Source organism: Odontomachus brunneus, unplaced genomic scaffold, assembly GCF_010583005.1.
Source record: "Odontomachus brunneus isolate Ranch 3 - 2012 unplaced genomic scaffold, Obru_v1 Obru_scaffold_012, whole genome shotgun sequence".
In the NCBI taxonomy this organism is placed as follows: Eukaryota; Metazoa; Arthropoda; class Insecta; order Hymenoptera; family Formicidae; genus Odontomachus; species Odontomachus brunneus.
In genome coordinates this window covers 2,660,937-2,668,143 of record NW_022639462.1, presented here as the reverse complement: position 1 = coordinate 2,668,143, position 7,207 = coordinate 2,660,937, and positions in this window count along the sequence as shown.

The following is a 7,207-nucleotide window of genomic DNA, read 5'->3' as shown; positions in this document are numbered from 1 at the left end:
CAACGCCAGGCCGCACACATCATTAACGACGCGCCAGAAGCTCTGAGAGTTTGGATAGGAGGTTCTATTGCACCCGCCGTATAGACCAGTCTTGGCACCAAGCGATTATCACCTTTTCAAGCATTTGCAAAATTTTCTTGATGGTACAAAACTGGCCTCAAGAGAGGCTTGTGAAAATGAGCTGGTCAAGTTTTTTACCAATAGGGACGAGGACTTCTTCAATCGCGGAATTATGAAATTGCCTTCAAAATGGACAAAAGTTATCGAACAAAACGGCGCATATTTGATCGAAATCGGATAATCCTAACTATGTTAATTTCATCATCGAAATAAAGCGAAAAAACGCTCAGAACTTTTTACTTCACCTAATATTATCATAAAATATCAACCGATGAAGAGCCCATGCATTCTCATTGTCCTCCAGAGTCAGATTCTTGGTACAGCTGGCGGGTCGCGGAAACTAACGGCACACTTCAAAATTATCATCATAATCCACCTCTGGTTTCTGAAGTTTAAACTGTCATTTATAAAATTTATGAAGATTTGTCAGATGATGCTTTGTTAACGCGATGTCTCGGAGGACATACACAAAATAATAACGAGAGTTATAACGGAATTCTGTAGCACTTTGCGCCGAAACATGTCTTCTCTGGTACAAAAATTATATCTGACGCAGCATTTTTGGCAACCTGTACAATCAATAACGGATTTGAAAGTTTATTGAAAATAATGAACATATTCGGAATCCGTATTGGAATATTAGCGAATCTATGTGTCGAAAAAAAGGACAATCAACGCGTGAGACAGGCAAATCGTCGCACATCAAATTCATCGAAAGAAACCAGAACAGCTTGGCGATTGGAGAAATTGGCAGAAAACGATTTTTTTGAAGAAGCAGAGGGTTTATTATATGGCTCTGGTATTGCAGAATAACCGTAAGTACACTAAAATTTTAGTTATACGTGAAAAAGTCGAACTAAAACTTTAAACGCGTTTTTCTCGAAACCATGTTTTTCGAGCTGGTGGAAGTGATAATTAAAAAACCAAAAAAGATAACCCTCTGCTAGGGGTTTGGATTCTTCACTGGTTTCGCTGATCACAGCGTCTGTGATCAAACGTTGCGCTTTGTTGTATGGGACGATTCCATCATTCCATTGCAGATCATGATGATTAGTCGTCAACCATGCTGCTTTCGATTTGTCAGCTCTCGTGAGAAGACGGCATAGGACTCGCAAAGTCATAATGGGACAGAACAGTTCCATTTCCAAGTATCGCTATCTCTTTTACGTGAGATCTCATTTCAACCGTGAATCCTTGCAGATCCACAAATGTAGGCACGTTCATTTTTATGTGATTTTACGCACAATGTTGGTCAAGGGACTGTACTCCACAATGCGATCGTGCAGAATGAGGCAGTAAGATGTGGTATCCATCGATATATTCTCCTTGCAGTCGAATTCAATTCTCACATCGACAGTGGCGCTCTTGATGGATTCGTTTTGTGGCGAGCAATCAATGACCACACACGGACAATGAGTAAGAAATTGTATGGGATCGAACAATACATTGCCGTTGTCATATCCGTAATATGATTTGCGGAAACATGCATACATATCATACAGAACGGCGTATCTCTGTTTATCGAAATCCAAATTCATATCGTCGTACGGATAAAATTCCGAGTTGAGATAGAGTTTCACGTTAGTCAGCTTACAGTGGTTGAATATGGCAACATTACCAGTGAGAGAATTCCTTCGACCAGTCTGCAGAGCAAAGATGACGTAACGCGGCTTCTCCAGCTGAGTCGTCGTCTTGACAGCTCACAAATGCTTGGTCGTGCTCTGTAGGAATGGAAATTCGTACAAATCCCACGAGCGAAAACTCATGCTCAAATATCGACCGCTTTTCAGAGTTCGCAGCATAGATAGTCTGTTTACATCTTTCAGCATAACGTGAGGCATTCGCCATTGTATTTTGAACAAATCAATCTTTGGGTCAGAATTTGCATGTCCCACTACGCAATTGTAGTCGTTGCGTGAACGTATCAAGATCAATTCGTGACGATCGTTGATTACGATCCGTTTGTAGTCCTCATAAAAGCCTAGCAATGTATTGAGCGGGACACAGTAATTGAAGTATCCCGCAAACATGTTCCTCGAGAGATCCCAACCAGCGTTCTTCAATAATAAATTTTTGGTACGAGTCAGCGATACATAGTGTTTGAGCGTGCTCGTTACTCCAACGTTTCTGCAGCGGTTAAACTCCACACCATTGAGTTCGTACCGGATTTTATCGAACAGGAAGGCCGCGCAATTATTTGTCAACATCTCAACTGCCTGGTTATCACCTTCTATCCTCGTTTGCACAAACTTGCCCTCGATGTAGAGAAAACTCTCACATGGTAACGTGTACAAATCGTGCTGTTGTATCGGTATTCGTATCTCGTCACTGTGTCCAAAAGATATATTGGCGTATGGATTCTACGTGTGAGTCTCGATCTTGACGATGCGATCGTCAAAGATCGGCTCACCCCCAAGGTGCCAAATGTCGACCATTTTCACGTATTTTTTCGCACGATGAATTCCAAAGATCTTAAAAATGCAATGTTGGCTGCGCTAAGTTTCTTATTTTTCTTGATGCGGTCGTTTATAATCGTCCTCTTGGTGGGAAAAAAGTCGCTCACATATTTAGCCTGACTTGCTTCGTTCAATACGAACATCTCAGGTGTCCTATTGCCGCCGCCGCCGCACGTGCAGCCTGACGATAATTTCTTCTCGGCGAAAATCAAGCTATCGACCGTATTGATCTACAACATGTATCGTCAAATCCGATACGCTCAGTACAAAGATCGGAAGATAAATCATCTGTGCAGGCGTTTTCGATATTTTATATCCTGGTGGTACATTAAGCGAAAACTCGTGTACAGTGTGCACACATCTGTCGTTGCTGTACGCACTGGTGGTCACATTACATTCTACGCGAATAATACTCACATCTGTAATGTTGATTGTCACGTTCGATTCGTGCCATTGTCGCGGCTATGGAATGCGATCTGAAGAAAATCCCAGTAACGATGCAATGGTATTTGGTTTGTTAAAGTTTATCCGGTGAACACACTTGATCTCACAATTCATTGTATTCCCATTGGCGCGAATAACTATGAGATCATCATAATTGGTAGTGATCGGTTTGATGGTTTTCAACATCGCACTTTTCAGGTACCGGTATATGGCATACAATTAGTACGATCCTTCAGGAATTATAATCTCCTTGTCGTCATCATCAAAGTAAAATTTATTATTCGACGCATTTACATTTGGTATCGTGTTATAGATTCCAAAGATTGTCAAACCGAGTTTGTAATCGCTCAGATCTATGGCGAGAAAATAGTTTCCCGCGAGAGTGCTACTCTTGCTGGTGAGTGTAAATGTCAGCGACATCTTCGTCAGAGACCAAAACGATTACTGGACACTGATCGCAGAACGTTGGACCTTCAATCGGCTATTAACTGTCTGCAGGAAACGTAGGTACAGTTGTCCGCAAATGCTCTGATCGTAACGTTGATAAGACGTACGATTGTACTCAATCGTATTATTCTCGAGATATTGCATCAATTCGCTGGGTTGTCGAAGATTACCAAAACTATCGAAACATATCACGCGATCGCCTCTTTTCGCGTACGCTACCCAGTGAGTATCGGAATCCTCGACGTCATTCAAATTTACGATACCGCTCTCGTTTACGCGCGGCGATGTAGGCAGTACGTTGCGCATGAAAACGCCCCTGAAGAACGGAATACGCATACGTTTCGCCAATTGTTCCAATTGTACATTGGTGGTGACACCCGTAGGCATTTTTAGTATTTTTTCGACGTTTTTTTTCTTCTCATGACTCCTAACCTTTTCCTCGTTTGTATGGTGCGAGATAAATTCCACAACCTTCCATGCTGCGATTATGACGTTACATCTCCTGTAGCTGACGCTGCGCAACCTTAGTATCGTTTACCGCCTTTGCGACCCCCGCCGCTCCACCAACTAGCGATCCAAGCGCTCCCAGCAGCGGGAGAATCGGCAGGATTCCACCTCGTTTTGCTATCGGAAGTATTCGACTTCGTAATATTTTCTTCTTCGACGTGCTTCGCTTCTTTTTCATGCCTATTCCGATTTTTGTCTTAGCCTTCATAGCTGCCCCAACGGCTGTAGCGGCGGCTCTCTCACCGAGAATGGAATCTCTCGCGATTATACGTTCTCGCACCTTGACAGCGAGTACGTTATCTGCCCCGTGAAAAAATCGTGTTCGCGACACGCCGCATCCAACGGATTGATACCCCGATCACCTCTGGCCAATCGTATCCGCAAGCGTGCACCCGGCCCGCAAAACTGATAGCCGGGGATATGCAGTTCGATAGGAAGCGCGTTAATAGCACGATTTAACAGATTGTTGCCGATTTTTACTGTTTTCGACGACGACATTCACCACAGTCTCTAATCAACGGTGCTGGACAGTCAATGTGCGTTTGCTGCCACGGACGATTATAATGTTCCAGGCACCGACGATACTGTCGAACCTCCGAGTCGGCCTTTATATGCTTCGGGATTCTGTCCCACAAAACGTCAATGTGCTTCGAAAACTCGCGCAATAAAACAATCTTCGGTATATATTTCAACAGTTCGGAGGTTAGGTCTCGAATATCATGAATATCCGACAGTTGGAGAAACATTTTGGAGACTGAACGGATTCGATTCGGCGCCCCCCCCCCCTATAAATAGTTGCCGCGTGCCAATGAAGCATTTTGAAGCGATATGAGGTTCATACGACAACCGACACCGATACGAGTGACAAATTTCTATGATAGAATGCGAGTAGCGTCCGAAAATATCATACGTAAGCACGGCCGATTACCATACGCGGTATCGTATGTGGCCCCTCGAATTGTGGTAAGACGAATGTATTGGTGAGCCTGCTGGAGAGCCCACACGGCCTGCGTTTCAAGAACCTGTACGTGTACTCGAAATCACTGCAACAGCCGAAATATCGCTTCTTGGAGAATTTGTTTGCGTCGATAGACGAAATTTGCTTTTTTACATTTTCCAATAACATCGATGTTCTTCCGCCGAACGAAGCGCTGCCAAATTCCATTTTTGTTTTTGATGCCGTGGCGTGTGACAAACAAGATACGATAAGAGAATACTTTGCTATGGGTCGTCACTCGAACGTCGACTGTTTCCATCTCTGTCAGACGTACGCAAAGATACCCAAGCATCTTATACGGGATAATGCGAATCTGCTGATTCTCTTTAAGCAGGATGGTACCAATCTAAAACACGTATATAAAGATCACGTGAACACTGATATGTCGTACGAAGATTTTTGTGCGCTGTGTTGCGAATTTTGGCAGCAAAAATATGGTTTCGTAGTGATCGACAAGGACAGTTCTATGATCAATGGACGATATCAACGGGGATTTAACGATTTTGCAATACCGTAACGTGACCATTTGTCGTTTGTGCGTCAACGGGGAAATGTCTAACACATCGTAATGGTGACGTCAGATTACACAGAGATTAGCGACTCAGGGATTAAAGATGGTGAGAAGATGGCGAAGGAAATTGCGAAAACGAGCGAATCGATCTGTAAGAAATATCGAGCTTTGAAAACCGGTAACATAGAGGAAGATACTGCGTTGGAAAGACACTTTCGACTTGTTATCGAGCCTCTGGAGCAGATTGTGGAGCATACCACTCATGTGAAACCTGACGCATCAACCATACTGGGAAATGATGCATTATCGATCGAAGAGAAGAAAGCAAAGCGCAGAGCCAAACGTTTACTTGTCGCCTTTACACCGATCTACCAGAAGCGGAGAAAATCAAACGTCACAACGGATTCTCCTACGATAACCTCCACGCCAACAGACAACGTACTGCATCGTACACAATTGCGCGAATGCCTCCACCACGCGTTACTCTGACCACCAATAATAAAGATGTTTTCGAGACCACTGGCGATTCACTCGTAACATCGATTAGACATGAGTTGCAAACGTCCGAGGGACAGAAAACTTTGCGCACCCATTTTGGTCCACTGGGGCAAAAATACATAGGAGCAGTCTTAAGCAGCGACAAACATACCACCATTAACTACGTGTACGGTGTGTATTTCAGCTGTGATGAAACGAAGCTCGACGGTAAAAGTTTCGACGTGGATATTCACGATAATATAATCATTGGCGGTGTAAAATACGCGGGAACATCTGTACGAACTGATTTTCAAGAGAATTCCCGACGATACCGTCTACACTGAGACCGATAAACCAAAATACAAAAGTATATTACTGGCAACGAATGCTCACAGGCGCAATCACAACGCGCTACAACCCGTATTGAGTAACAGGGGGTACAAATACAAAAGTCGCACCCCTAATGATTGGTACATCGATCAACATGGCGGGCAGAGGTTTAGCCACACCGCGTACCATGATACTAAACGATAATGCGATCGACTATGTTCACTGGGACGATCCCAACGAGCTGGTGAATCATCTGCGATTGCTGGAAGCCTCCCGACAATTTGGCAATAACGCTCACGGTAATGAAATTTTATCCATTATCGAGGAATTTCGCGAGGCGAGCCTTGTTATAAATTGAATCACATGTTGTGCCCTCAATTAAGATAAGCACAACCGGTAATTGGGATTCCGGTGCGAACGTGCAAACGGTTAGGATAGTAAGGGAATCTTATAATCTTGAAGAGTTTTTATAATAAAAATATATTATTGAACTTGTCTTCTTACAGTGTCTGTTCACGTTCTTATTACACTTCACATAGATACGTTTTAACTTATCCTTTAACGCGTAGGTTAATGTTATTATAATGCGAAACACTCGTATTACTCCCGAGTCAGCTGTCTGTCACTTGAGACATGTAACGTGCGCCTCTAAACTGGTCAGTACTTCTCTCTACACTCTCTCTCTGCTCTCTCTCTCCTCTCTCGAGTGGATGGTCCAACTCTTTATATATCATTCATGAAATTAGGGAATTAGGTTACCGACCTAATTACCTAACAGTTCAAAAGTGTAACGCGATGTTTCTGCAGCGCGTGCACTTTTGATTTACTTGCCGTATTTCGCAATGTTCGTTTATGCAATACATGCATTTCGGCTGAAACGTCTTTTAGCGTTTCATCATGTTTTGTCCTACATAACAT